We start from the raw sequence: 14959 nt of genomic DNA, 5'->3' as shown, positions 1-14959 counted from the left end.
ACGGATTTAATGGCGTTGCGGCATGCTCCCTGCTATAATTTCCTTCCTCCGTGCGTGCAGGCCTTTGCTGCGAGCTTCTGTGTCGACCAGGGGCGCTGGCAAAGTAAGGAAAACGGAAGAAATGCCAGAGGGCGTTTTACGCGCCCCTATGTTGGGCCAACACGGGGAGGGGCAGAAAAGCCACTCTTTTCCGCTTCCCAGAAAATGATAGGCGAGCACGCTCGTAAGGGGTCGCCATGTAGCGAATCGCCGCGGACCACATGGAAACGGCTATGAGACGAAAGGAGGCGTCTTCCGTACGCGGTATATTTGTCTGTACACTCAAGCTACTTACCGACAGCAGCTCCCGACTCGAATGAGTGCTAGCTAAGGCACTGACAAAAATTGCGCGTCGTTATATCTCGGCAACTGCTGCCCTTTTTCTTGAAGAATGAACTGATCATTTATGTTTGCTGAACATCCCTGAATGCGTGCTGCCGGACGACGACAGAACAGTGTGCTTGCCCGTTCATGAAGATGATGTACAGCCACAAGTGCGTGCGCCATCGGTAGCTTTAGGTTCAGACACTGTGGAATTATTAAAATAAAGGGTTCGCACACGACGATAACTTGAGCGATGTCTGTGTAGTCACGTGTTTCGTGTGTGTTTTTCATGTGTCACTGTTACATGACATTTAGTAGCATGGCGTTATCATTCAACATCTGTGCAATGCATATATATATATATATATATATATATATATATATATATATATATTGTACTGAAGGCAGTGGGCATAGTGCTTGTGAAACAGCAGACGACAAGAATTGCTGGCTTCCCCGTTTCGCCATAGTACCGACCTGTTTAAGCCTACCGCTGCAAACCTAGAACATAGTGCTGCTGGCAAACACCCCCGTTGTATTTGGTGGAGGTGCTGGGTATAACAAGCAACCACTTGCGGCCGCTGAATTGTAGTTTCGGCGGTACAGCAAGTTATCCCGAATGATGAAGTGCGCGGCTTGACGACGGAGCGTCCGAGAGATCGGCGCTGGCGACTGTCTAGACAGGAAGGCAATAAGCGAAGAAACCCATGGGTCCTTGCGCTGCTCTGATGGCATGTCGGAAATATTGAGGGCGAAGGCACCGCAGGTGGAAATAGACGAGTGGACAGGACTAGAGGGCAGGGGTGACCGGGATAGAGCGTCTGCGTCTGAATGCTTTCGGCCTGAGCGATAAACAACGCGGACGTCGTACTCTCGCAGGCGCAATGCCCAACAGGCGAGCCGACCAGTTGGATCTTTTAGTGAATCTATAATATATATATATATATATATATATATATATATATATATATATATATATATAGCCAGCATAGGGCATGATGGTCGGTCACGATGTCAAATGGACACCCGTACACATAAGGACTAAATTTTCCGTTAGCCCAAATGATGGCCAGACATTCCTTCTCAGTAACCGAGTAGTTCACCTCGGCTTTGGTAAGGGTGCGGCTGGCATACGCGACGACGTACTCTTCGAAGTCATCCTTGCGTTGTGCGAGAACAGCGCCGAGCCCGACACCGCTAGCGTCTGTATGGATCTCAGTTGGAGCAGAGGGATCGAAGTGTCGCAGTACTGGAGGAGAGGTGAGAACGCGTCGCAATTCTTGGAATGCGTCATCGCACGCCGGGGTCCAGGCTGACAGGTCAGAACTTCCGGTGAGAAGCTGCGTCAAGGGGGCGATGACAGAGGCGAAGTTACGGACGAAGCGTCGGAAATATGAGCTAAGGCCGATGAAGCTGCGAAGCTCTTTCATGGTGGTCGGTTTAGGAAACTCGGATACGGCGCTAATTTCGTGGGGTCCGGGAGGATACCGTCTTCTGAAACTACATGGCCAAGAATAGTAAGCCTGCGAGCGCCGAAGTGGCATTTCTTCAGATTTAGTTGCAGGCCTGCAGTGGAGAGGCACGCAAGGACTTGCTCAAGGTGGCTGAGGTGCGACGCAAAGTCGGTGGAAAAAACCACAACGTCATCTAAATAACAGAGGCACGTTTTCCACTTCAGCCCTCGAAGAACAGTGTCCATCATTCGCTCGAAAGTGGCAGGCGCATTACAGAGGTCGAACGGCATGACGGCAAATTCATACAGCCCATCACGTGTTACAAAGGCTGTCTTTTGGCGATCGGCCTCGGCCATCGGCACTTGCCAGTACCCGTAGCGCAGATCTAGCGAGGAAAAGAATTCCGCTCCCTGCAGACTGTCCAAGGCATCGTCGATGCGCGGCAGAGGATAGACATCTTTGCGCGTTATTCGGTTAAGGCGGCGATAGTCGACGCATAGCCGAATGGAGCCATCTTTTTTTTAACGAGGACAACCGGAGATGCCCAGGGACTGTTAGAGGGCTGGATGATGCTACGCTCCAGCATGTCGTCAACATGCTCGTCGATGATACGGCGTTCAGCAGTCGACACGCGATACGGACGCTGGCGCAATGGTGTTTGTTGACCGGTGTCGATACGGTGAACGACTGCGGACGCTCGGCCCAAGCATGGTTGGTCAATGTCAAATGAGGCACGAAAACGTTGGAGGAGCTTGATGACTTCTGTGTGCTGCGCAGGTGTGAGTTCTGCGTCGACGGCACGAGCGAAGACGTCTACAGGGGCATCGGTCGCGGCGGGAGGAGTGACGGCACAAATCGGAAGTGATTCCGTATCACCAAGCATGGTGGCCGAGAGAACACAATCAAAAGGTTCAGAGGTAGCCAGGCACTCGCCGCGGAGTAGGGATGATGGGCAGGCGGACAGATTGCACACGTAAAGGGCAGCAGAACCTTCGCAAAAAGTGACGACAGCAAACGGACGCAGAAAGTTCCGGCGGCGCGCACAAGTGGCCGACGGTGTAAATAGAACAGATGAGTTCGTAGCGGAGTTACATGACAGAGGGACCAGAGCGGTGGAGAAAGGTTCTATATCGATGTCAGAGGCGGCAACAACGTTTGGAGAAGAATGGTCGTCAGGGTCAAAGCACGGTACGGATAACGTAAGTTCGGCACGAGCGCAGTCGATAACAGCTTGATTGACAGATAGGAAATCCCATCCTAGGATAACGTCGTGCGAGGAACGAGATAGGACGACAAATTCGATAGCATACATAACGCTTTGAATAACGACCCGGCTGTGCACGACGCTGAAGGCTGAATGCGATGCGAAGTCGCCGTACGCAGAGAAAGAGAGGTAAGGGAAATGGTCACTTTGTTTAAACCGCGGCAAAGCTTCTGACTAATAATAGAAACGGCGGCTCCGGTGTCGATAAGTGCGTGTACGGTGACGCCGTCTACGGACAGTAAAATTTCGTTCGCCGGGACAGAATGAGGCCTTGAAATGTTCGACGTGAACGCAGTTCTTGCCTCTGGAACTGCGACTGTTAGTTTTCCTCTCGGACTGGGCTGGGTCTGCTAACCATCAGGGAAATGGATCGGCGACGTGGGGACGGCGACCGGCGTGAATCGAAGGGGTGGCGACTGTAGGACGAGTCCGGAGGAAGGTTAGACGGGTCCTGACGCGGAAGTCGAGCAGGCCTGTAGCTTGAGGCGCCCCCACTGTCATGTGAACTGTGGCTGCGACGGCGGCAGAATCGTGCTACGTGGCCCGGGAAATGGCGTAATAACAGATTGGCCGGTTATCCGCTGTACGCCATGGGTTGACGACAGGGGCTCCAGCGGCCGAGTAGGGGATGGCAATCGGACGGGAAGGAGACGGCGGCAGATGGAAGGTGCCAGTGGCCCGGTAGGCATCGGGAGCCGGAGGAGCGCGAGGCCGGGCGACAACGTCCGCGTAAGTTAGCGGTCCAGCCGCAGGCTGTGGAGGAGGGGCCGATGGTAGCGCCGCGGCTACTTGCGTCTGAATGACATGACGAAGCGAAGGAGCCAAGGTCGTCGACAGCTCGGGCGCACTATTCGCCAGAGAGAGTTGGCGTGAGACTTCCTGACGGATGAACTGCTTTATCTCTGGCATTAAAACAAAGATGTCGGCGGCGTCGCGGCCGAAATCCAACGGAGATAAATCCGCGGTGTCCTGCTGAGCAGCGCGTGTTGATGCACGCTGCTTGCGCAGCTCGTCGTACTGCTGACAAAGCTGTGTGACCTCGGCAATCGTCCGGGGACTCTTCGCGACGAGCATCTGGAAGGCATTGTCATCGATGCCTTTCATGACGTGCTTGATCTTGTCTGCTTCGTCCATAGATGAGTTGACGCGCTTACAGGGCGAGAACACGTCTTCAATATAACTGGTGAAGATCTCGTCCTGGCGTTGAGTTCGGCCAGGCAAGCGCTGCTCAGCGCGAAGCCGGCGAACGGCGGGACGGCCGAAGACCTCTGCCAAAGTTGTCGTGAAAGCCGACCAGGTGGTAAAATCGGCTTCATGATTGCGGAACCATAGGTTTTCCACGTCAGTCAAGTAAAATATGACATTTGTGAGCTTGGCGCGGTCGTCCCATTTGTTATGGGCGGTTACACGGCCATATTCGGCGAGCCAGTCTTGCACGTCATGGTTATCTGTGCCACTGAGTATAGCCGGATCGCGCTGCCGAATGACGCCAGAGCAAACGATGGCTGGAGGCACGGGAGCAGCAGCCTGGAACGGTCCTGGTTCATCCATTGAAATAGCTGGTGGTAGCGTCCGACTGCGGAGTTCCAGGATGTCGAAGAGAAACCCAGCAGCTCCACCAAATACAACCCCCCTTTTTTTCTCCTTTACGGAAATGAACCTTCATGTGCTATGGACACGATTTTACCTTACCGGCCGGATGCTTCGGAGTGGACGACTGCTTCTAGAGCGGCTGCTTACACCGAAGAATGTCGCCAGCTCACTCGTTCGTTCACATCCCAGGACCAGTGGCACCAAAAGCATCTCCACGATTCATCCACTACGGCTACGCGCTTTGCTTCGGGTTCGCTTGTCTGGTTGTGGGTGCCCTCTACCCCTCCAGGCCTTTCCTCCAAGCTGCTCTCCAAGTACCACAGTCCTTATCGAGTACTGCAACAAACATCCGCGGTCAACTACCTCATCGAGCCAATGGAAGCGCCTTCCGACCACCGTCGTCGCGGCCAGGAAATTGTCCACGTCTCCCGGCTCAAGCAATGCCATGACCACCCTGTGTTTTCCTGCCCTTAGGTCGCCAGGATGGCTACTCTTTCGGTGGGGAGTGATTGTACTGAAGACACTGGGCAGTGGGCATAGTGCTTGTGAAAGAGAAGACGAGAATTTCTGGCTTCCCCGTTTCGTCATAGTACCGACCTGTTTAAGCCTACCGCTGCCAACCTAGAACTAGTGCTGCTAGGTAAACACCCCCGTTGTAATATATATATATATATATATATATATATATATATATATATATATATATATATATATATATATATATATATATATATATATATATATGTGACGAGCGTAACCGAATGAATGAACACCTCTCCGCGTCGAGGTCCGTGTTCCTTTCTGTTTTTTTTTTGTTCTTGGTCAGTGTGCCCGTGTGCGTTCACCTCTGCCGCGCATCAGTTCAACTTCAGTCTTGAAGGAAAGTTTCGTTTTTCTTTTTTAGAGCGCAGCTCTTTGGCGTCCGTTCCTGGGTTTCGCGTCGTCGTCGGCGTTGTCGTCGGCCTCGTAACCAGCTCCGCCCCCCTTTCATCCCCCCAGCGCTAGCAGCGACCGACTGATACCGCTGGATGCCGCTGACGCCGCTAGAGAGTCAAGATAACGTGACTGCATAGAACACCGTCGCCGCCATGCAGAAAGAGGAGGAAAGGGTCCCCCCCCCCCTGTTCTTGTGTGGCGGATAGGGTGCTCTTCAGTTGCCGACGCGCCGGTTATTTCACGTAGGCCCCGGCACGTCGACGAATACGTGACCACCTTCCCACGGCTAGACCTGGTTCTTAGCGCTGCGGAAGCGAGGGTATCATATTGTTTGTGTCGGCATCGGCGGCGTTGTCCCTGAAACCAACTCCGCAGCTGGGGTTGACTCACTATCGGCGTCAGCGGCATCAGTCAGTCGCTGCTATCTCTTCCCTCCTCCCTTTATCGTGTTGTCCGCTTGCTGCGCGCGCTTCTGCCCCCATCGTTTGCCGCTGGGTGTACACGCCGCCCCCCTCCCCCCTCTTCCTGCGAGTCTCCGGTTGTCAAAGCGCCGGCTCGAACTTAATTCCTTTCTTCGCTCCTCCTCCAATGCAACCCCTGTGCGGTGGCAATCAGAGAGCCAGATCGGTGGCGGCGGATCTGTATATGTGCACCGCCCGAGCCGAAATTGCCGCTGCCGTTCGCCCTGTGCGGTGGCAATCAGAGAGCCAGATCGGTGGCGGCGGATCTGTATATGTGCACCGCCCGAGCCGAAATTGCCGCTGCCGTTCGCCACTGCGAAATTATCTGCCAGTTCTTTCTGAGCCATGAGCGAGACGACCGATGGAAGTCCTCCGTCTGCTGCTGCTGCTGCTGCTGCTGCTAAACGAGCTGCCAGAGCAGAGGCCCAGCGCCGTCGCCGTCAGAATCCAGAGGTGCGTGCCGCCGAAGCAGAAGCTTACCGTCGCCGCCGTCGAGATGATCCAGGAGTACGGGAAATATAAAAAAAAAATTCTGTGATAGCGCATACATGTGTTGCTCGATTTCTTTGCCTCAATCTATCGAAAAGGTGAAACAGCTTATTTGCTGCGCTCAAATTTCGCATTAGGAAGTAACGTAATCGTCGGTAATTTTTTTGGTTGATTAAGACATCGTTGCAAAGAAGAGTCGTTACTCGCGTCCGGGGTCATTTCGTTTTTCGATTGCGGTAGCAATTACAAAGATACTCGAGGCGCACTTCCACCGCCGTCATCGGCGTCGCCGTGATGTTCCGTATAAAGTGCAAGTGCGATAACACCGTGGACCGCGGTGGCGTATGCTGTCTGTCGGAGTGAAAGCGTGCGAGGGTGAACGGAGGATGGTGGCTCGATGCCGCTCGCATAAAACAGGAAGGCGGGGAGGAAGCACGCCGTCTTCCACGGCGTGCAAGCGCTGGGGGCGTTCCACTCCGGCGGTGGCTGCGTGGGGCGCGGCTGAGAGCGGCCACGCCGGCACTATCCTATGTGTAGAGCAATCTGCGATGGTGTGTGCCTTAGGCAGGCCGATCAGCCCTCGTCGGGCTGATAGCTTCGTGTGCGCTGAGTTCTCACCGCTTAGGGCGCAATAAAGCGAGAGGCAGAACAAATTGAAATTGTGAAAACAATAAAAACTGTAGGCGTCTTCTTTGATGAACATACGTCGTGGAAGACCCATTACGACTTCCTTACTGGAAAACTTTCCAAAGTCGTAACAGCATTCTACTGCCTTAAATATCTTCTACGAAAAAGCAAAATACTAATTTACAATGCTTTATTCTTAAGTAATTTAAGTTATTGCTGTTTGATATGGGTAATTTGCTTTACTTTTTTTCTTTTTTAACCACAACATATGTCTCATATAGGGCACGGCATTTAATTTAATATATAATGTCTCTCTATGTTGCAGCAAAAATGATATATTCATAACTAATAAGCCGTACGACACAGGTCCTACTCAGCCACTTTTACAACACTTAATCTACATAGATTTCAAAATTTCTTTCAACACCGTTTGGCACTGAGGTATAGCAACGAACTCAAGCATGCGGCAATGGTATTTGTAGTATAGCTGGTCTACATGTTGCAATCTATGACACAAAGGACCCCCGAATAAACATGTCGCACTCCAGAACGAATTATGGTCAACAAATTCTTCGGCATCCACTTGCGTCTACGTAATATCCTCGCCTTATGAGAAACAGATCCTCTGACCTTATGAAGCTTGCAAATTAGGCTACTTTCAGTCAAACTCATTCGTGTTATTACAGCGAAGCTCTTAAGGGCTAGTTCCCCCAGGATCACGTCCGTGTGGACACAAAATCCCGAAGACAGTGCGTGCATTGCTGGACCCGCGGTGGAGGCGCCGTTCCCCATTAACGGGCCCACATGCACAGCTTCCCTGGTCATCCTTCTTAACAGCGTGGAAGGACACTGAGTTTTTTTTTATTGCCTTTGTGCATATGTTATGCTGCATATGACCATCTTTGCGAGTTTGTGCTGTACTTATTGTTGTGTTGTGTTACGATTTTATTTTTCAGTTTTTGTAACATTAAAATACTTTAACTAATATATACTTATCATGTACAGATGTTATAGTTTGTTGAGCACACAGACTACTTGTTTCCTAATTATTCAAATGTGCTATTTCCTGCTTGTATACATAGATTTTTGTAAATTGACGTGTACCCACCTGTGTACTCTTGTGCGAGCGCTCTCTGTTACCTTTGACGGGTTCTTGGGCCTGCGCGCAATGCTTTAACCATGGAGAACCCCACCATAGAATACTTTTTATAGGAAATTCACTTAAGGCCAATTGGCTCGCTGCTGCTGCCGCGCTTCCTCGTGCCAGCGTTCTGACAGCGAGTATGAGCTCGCGGTGACCGAGTGCAGGCGCGTTCGTGTTTGCATGAGCGCGCGCATGACTCCGTGCTTGCTAATCCAGTTAGTGTGTGTGCACAATGGTGCGTGCGTGTACTGGTTTTTCGAACCTCTATGCACAAGGCGTCGCTTTATATAGATTCCAACTTTGCGCTGCATTTTCCCCCGAAATTAGTGTGCTGACCAGTTTGTAAGTACTTTAATTATGCGTGATGAGTGACCGCAGCGGACATCTCTGACAGGGCACACGCACCTGGACCCGGTGAAGCGGAGCTCCCCCGTACGACATGTGCACGGCCAGGTACGGGCTCTCTGCGTGTGCTGCGAGGGACAGCGTCGGCGGGAAACGAGCGTGAGTGAAACGTCCTTCGCGCCGTTTCGGCAGATTCGACTATTGATTGAGTGCTAATCAGACTGCAGAGCTTACTCTCTCGTGGGGATGGGAAAGTTACAGAGAAATCGATGCAGCGAAGTTAAGATGAAGATCGACGAGTTGAAGGACCGTGTGAATTAAAATTCGATAGCATCAAGATTAGAGATGCTGGCCGATGTTTCAATAGAGTGTACCCATCTCTGTCACACGTTCAATTCTCAGCGTGTTAGCCTTACGCGGTTGGTGGAGCACTTCACGCGGGGTTGCTGCCACGTGCCACGTCGAACCGAGGAACGACGATTCTACAGAGGGCGGTGAACACCGGTGTCTGGTGCAATTCAGGCTGCTTCGCGTCCAAGGTTTAAACCTGTGCTGTATTCATTTCCACGCTTCTAAGATTCGTTAAACCCCTGCTGGCCGATGGCGTGTGAATTGAAGAGCTAGAGAGTTGCGGTTACAACGAAATGACGTGCGTTCTACCAAAAGGTGTTGCGCAGAATGAGAGGAATGAAGGCTAAACCCCATGAGCGTGATTTTATGCGCGACGAGCGACGGTTTCGAGCGACGGCCGTCGCGAGAACAGATAGCTCAGTCTTGTCGCGCGATCGCTCGGTTCTGCAAATCTAGAATTCGTCGCTCGTCGCCTGGAAGTGCTATGAGCGACTGGCCAATAGTGTGAAGCCCGAACAGGATCTACACAACTCAAGTACTTCCGAATGTCGCACGGAACGAGCAAACGGTTGAATTTCTATACGTGCAAGGATACGAACCTACTGCAAGTCTTTCAGAAATATTTTATGCTGCTTTTCACAGTAAAACACATCAACTTAAGTTAATAAAGCACGCGTCACGCTAGTTCCGGCGCTTATGTTGCTGCCCTCATACCAACAACACTGGGGAGACGTCGCTCGAAGTCATCGTTCGCATGGGGCACGACTTGTAGGCGACGAGCGAACGCGACCGCCATCTCCATCGCGTCGCTTGTCGCTTGCAAGATTGCTTGCATGGGGTTTATACTTCAACGCTGCAAGTTACCATGGGTTGTTACACAGACAGGGTTGCGTTATTATTGAGTTTCTATTACCTTCAATATAATGTCTGTTGAGATGCAACTCGTGCAATATTTATCTAAGGCTGTAATACCCGGTATTGCTGCAACGCCTGTCTCGTATTAAAGACTAAAGGATTAAAGATAAAATGATTATAAAAATAACATTTTTTACCGGCAAAGCTTCGCAGCGAGGGCGCAAGTCGTGACTCGCCCAACCGCCCCCGTCTTTCGAGGAGGTGCGCGCGGGCCGACCGGCAGCGCCGGAACGAGGGCTGCCCAGTGACGTCAGAAACAGCTCTCCAGGCCGCCGCTTCGCGCTCGTCCCAGTCGCCAATATATGCCTGACGCACTCGGCAAGCAGCGCGTCTGTTCGCGTCGCACAGACAGCCACGCCCGGACAAGTAGGCTTTGTTGTCGAAATTATCACCCTTTTTCATTCGCGACTTTCGGGGCGTTGTAATTGCAATATTGAAGACAACCAGTGGTCCATGTACAACCTTTCGCCAGAGACTCTCCGCACTACTTTTGATAAATGCGCACTTGGAATGCGCCGTGAAATGCATTGCGCGCCGTTCCAGCTCACCGTGCGGGCGACAGCGCGAGCGGGCCGTTTGGCATCCCGTGACCAACCGGTTTGACAACGGGACGGACATGTGTCGCCCGCCGCTGCCATGGCGACGCGCGTGCCGAGCCCGAGGTCGAAACGCAGCGCGACGCTCGTAGGGCACCCGGAGTCAGATGCCTCGTAATCGAGTCGTGGTTTTGGCACGTAAAACCCCAGGGTTTTAATTTATGAGTTAGTTTCTTAGTTACGTATTAGGTGGAACAGCAAGACGCATCGCTGCATACGTGCCAAAACCACGACTCGATTACGAGGCGCGCCGTAGTGGGGGGAGGGGGCTCCGGATCGGCCCTGGGTTTCTTTAACGTGAACCTAAAGCTATGTACGCGGGTGTTCTCGCATTTCGCCCCCATTTGGAGCGCTTACTTTTCAAAACTGGTGCAATATTAGTTTCTCGCAAAAGGTTAACTGCTGCAACTAAAATGCTGCAATGCCCCACAAAGTCAACACTTGAAAAGTTAACAGAAAATTCTAATGAAAAAGAGTACTGGCGTTTCTGATTCTCACCACATCTACGAAGCTTGTTAAATAAAATGTCACTGTATCCATTTCCCCAAAGTTTAATGATAAGTGTTAAAGAAAGAAGCTGTACATAATCCGCGTGGACACTGACTCCTCTAAAGAAATAATTTATCTTATTACATGTATGCCAATACAAGCACCGTAGCGGTTTTACATCAGTATAAGGTTAAGGAGCCATTCTTTTGTTCGCAAACAAACAAGTGTTTAAAACATGGTTACAAATTTGAAGAAATGCGGGCCCACGACCACAGAAATATATCATTCATTCGTTACTGGTGCCTCTCACTATCGCCTCATGTCCGCAGCTGTGCCAATACACAAGTTGTGGTCTGTTCAACGTGCTTTCACCGTGCTTCTCTTGGTTTTCGTGTAGCGACTGTTTAAGAACACTCCACGTACACGCGCGCGAACAAACGTTCCATAGCGGGAAAGGAAAGATGCGCGCCTAAGATTGTATTGCAGCCCACGATGATAAGCCGAATAACCTAAACAACCTGGAACATAATCCGTCGAAACCAACACAATACCTTTGCCGGGGCATCGCTCGTCGGTCTGGTTGTTGTCGTTCCGGCCGCGGACGCACAGTTCCCTGGGGTACGAGCCAAATACGCACGTCGTGCTGCAAAGCCAGTAGGACACCAAAAGCATTTTGTTTCGTCTGTATAGCAAACGCCTTCTCCAAGTGCGGTTTGCCTGCCGCACGAGATATTGTAGTAGTGTTCCGTATTTGATTAGGGGATAATGAATTGTCTGGAGAACGTTATTTGCAGAATAAATTGCCCCAGTCGAAATTTACCTCGGTATTCTACAACGTTTATCCGTGCATGGATGGATGTACGAGCGTCCCCTTTGGAACGGGGGGGAGACGGTGGGTTGCCCTACCAAGCTCTTGTAATTATATTACCTAATGTCTCAGCTATGTTAAAAAGAAAACAAAAAAGAAAAAAAAACCCACGATCAATTCCCAGAACCAAACCCTATGAACCCCTATGTTGAACTTTGTTCTTGCATGCCTCCGTTGCTTGTCGTTTCCATACTTCCACCAATCTACTACGGACATGTTTACTTTCCCCCTGCTCTCGCTGAATACAAGTGCTTCAAGGAGGTCAGAGATGCCTGAATCGACCGCTCGTAAAACCTACTCCATCGTTTCCCTAGCATTACCGCAGCAAGCACATGCTTGTTCTTCCTTCTTATACCTCGCTTTATGAGTGCGTGTTCGAAGGCATCCTGATCTCGCTTCGAAAAGTAATGAGCTTCCCATTGAGTTATCATCAATTGTTTCTTTCCTGGTTTCGTTTTTTCCTCTTAAGTATTTACTCATAGCAGGTTTCCTTTCCATTGCCGCCACCCATGAGATTATCTCAGCCTCTCTGGCTTTCCGCTTGACGTTCTTTGTTACTGCATTGCTCACCATACAGGCCGCGTACTTGCTGGTAAGCTTCCTAGTTCTTTTCCTCCACTGTGAATCAATGTTTCTCCTGTACCGATACCTAAACGCTCTCCGAGCCCATTTACTTTCTTTCATATTCCTCAGTCGTTATACATAATGCATCTTACTGTGAGTTTCCCTCACTTCAAAACTGGTCCGCTCCATATCACCCTGCACAGCTCTTCCCGTGAGAGCCGAAGGCGAGGCGTTCCACCGACCTTTGGTTGCCATCGAGCCCTGATTGTATCCTTGATTTCATGCAAACAACCGCATTTCCAAATATAAGCCCTGGAACCATTACACCTTTCCACATACCCCGAAGCACCTCCTACCTATTGTATCCCCAAAGCGCTCTGTGTTTCATTATGGCCACCATTTCACTTCCAATTCACTGTTATTGTTTTTTTCTCTGTTTCCATATATCTATTGCATTCGTTTATCCATATACCAAGGTATTTATATTCTTTCACGCGAGGTAGTTCCTAGCCCCGTATTGACACTGTCTGTTCACGGTTTCATGGCATATCACAACACCTGATTTTTAACGCAAACTACCTAAATACTCGCCTTCATGTCCACCGATATTAGCCATACGTTGCATATCACTTTGCTTGTTAGCTAGCTACACAATAGAGACTTTAGCTTGTCTGCTATTCCGGCAAACGGGGGTGGTTTGGGTGGATTGCCGGATGGCCGGAGGCGTAAACGTGAGCTGCCGCAGCGGTGCAGCGGCCTGGTGGCGAAGAGCTCAACCAGACAATCACAGTGCTAAACATGCAGTAACCTGCTATATTGTGCTTCGCTGCTGGTGCAAATTTACGGCAGTGACGTAACTAGAGACATTTAGTGTGTCCGCTATTCCGGCAAACGAGGCGGTTAGGGCGCATTGCCGCATGGGCGAGAGCGTAAACGTGAGCGGCTGGAGCGGTGCAGGCGCCTGGCGGCGTAGATTTCAACCAGACAAGCACTGAGCTAAAATTTCAGTAACCCACTATACGCGTAGTGCGCGCCGACGGACACGCCAGTAGTGGTGGCCTTGCGCAGAACACAGGGGAGAGGAGCCAGGCGCGCTCCGTAGTTTGTTGTGTCGCTGATAGTGCTTCTCCGTCTTATTTCCGTTCTCATCGCAAAATAGGCAACACCCTTCGCATGTGTGGGGTGGCCAAAGTATCAAGGAATGTCGAAGAAGAATTGTTGCAGGGTGGGGGGCTCAAATAGCGGCGACAACGTATCGGCGATACGGTTCTAATCATTCCCCGCAAAGACTAATCAGCGGGAGTAACGATAGCAACGGAGCGTCGCTTCGGCGGGAAATGTATTGTTCTCATCCTTTCCTTTGTCGCGTCGCTGTTTTTTTTCCACTCGATCATAGTTGGACGCGTAAGCGACGAAGTTAGTCTGCAGTGCAGCATGTGGTTTAAAGGCATTTCGCTGAAGTTCGGAGTGCCGTTGCCGCTTATATTGTTTTCCGCTTCTTTACCGCGTTGGGCTGGCTTGGCAGCACGACTGCACGAGTACATTGTGTTCTATGTTAAAGCTACTGAAGTTTGCAAGAACTGAAATTGTAGGTTTTATGTGGCCCGGTAAATCCTCGCACCAGCTGTCGCGCACTTCATGTTTTTACCGCTATTTTATGAGTGGCTTCGCACATGTCTAACCGTTGCTAGTTGCTTCACGCATAACTCTTGTTGATTCTTTTGAGCTACGAGGTTTTCACCCTGTCTCCTATGTAAAGGGTCTAAATCACGCTACATCTTATCGGAATGATACCAAACAAGTGCTTCTTTACCTGTTTTATTCTTTTCGCCCGATGTCATCTTAGATATTGTGGTTTTTTGGGAAATGTGTTTAGAAAATAGGTAGTTCAAGGCGAGAATTGCTAATAGTTGCTGCATACGGAATTTTTGTTTTATTTTTCGCTAAAAAGTTCGCGTCACGTTTGGGAAGTCATTGCACCTCGATACTGTCTGAGCGGACTTAACACGCCGAGTGATAGTTTCACAACTTAGCCCCTCTTGCATGTGAATTTTGTACTCAACTGAATTCTTTCCTAACCCGCCGTGGTTGCTCAGTGGCTATGGTGTTGGGCTGCTGAGCACGAGGTCGCGGGATCGAATCCCGGCCACGGCGGCCGCATTTCGATGGGGGCGAAATGCGAAAACACCCGTGTGCTTAGATTTAGGTGCACGTTAAAGAACCCCAGGTGGTCAAAATTTCCGGAGTCCTCCACTACGGCGTGCCTCATAATCAGAAAGTGGTTTTGGCACGTAAAACCCCAAATATTATTATGAATTCTTTCTTATTATGCTTATGGCGCCGAGGACTAAACACGGCCTTGCCGCCAGCGCTCATCTACTTTGACTGGTGCTGCTCTGCCTTTAAGTATATCATGTGGCACCTTTCTCTAGTAACATTTAAAGAAAATACTGAAAAGTTAGACTTTAGCTTTGTACGCTTTCAAGCAGCTTCCCTGGGG

This window comes from Dermacentor variabilis, chromosome 9, assembly GCF_050947875.1.
Source record: "Dermacentor variabilis isolate Ectoservices chromosome 9, ASM5094787v1, whole genome shotgun sequence".
In the NCBI taxonomy this organism is placed as follows: Eukaryota; Metazoa; Arthropoda; class Arachnida; order Ixodida; family Ixodidae; genus Dermacentor; species Dermacentor variabilis.
Note: the sequence above shows the minus strand (reverse complement) of the source record.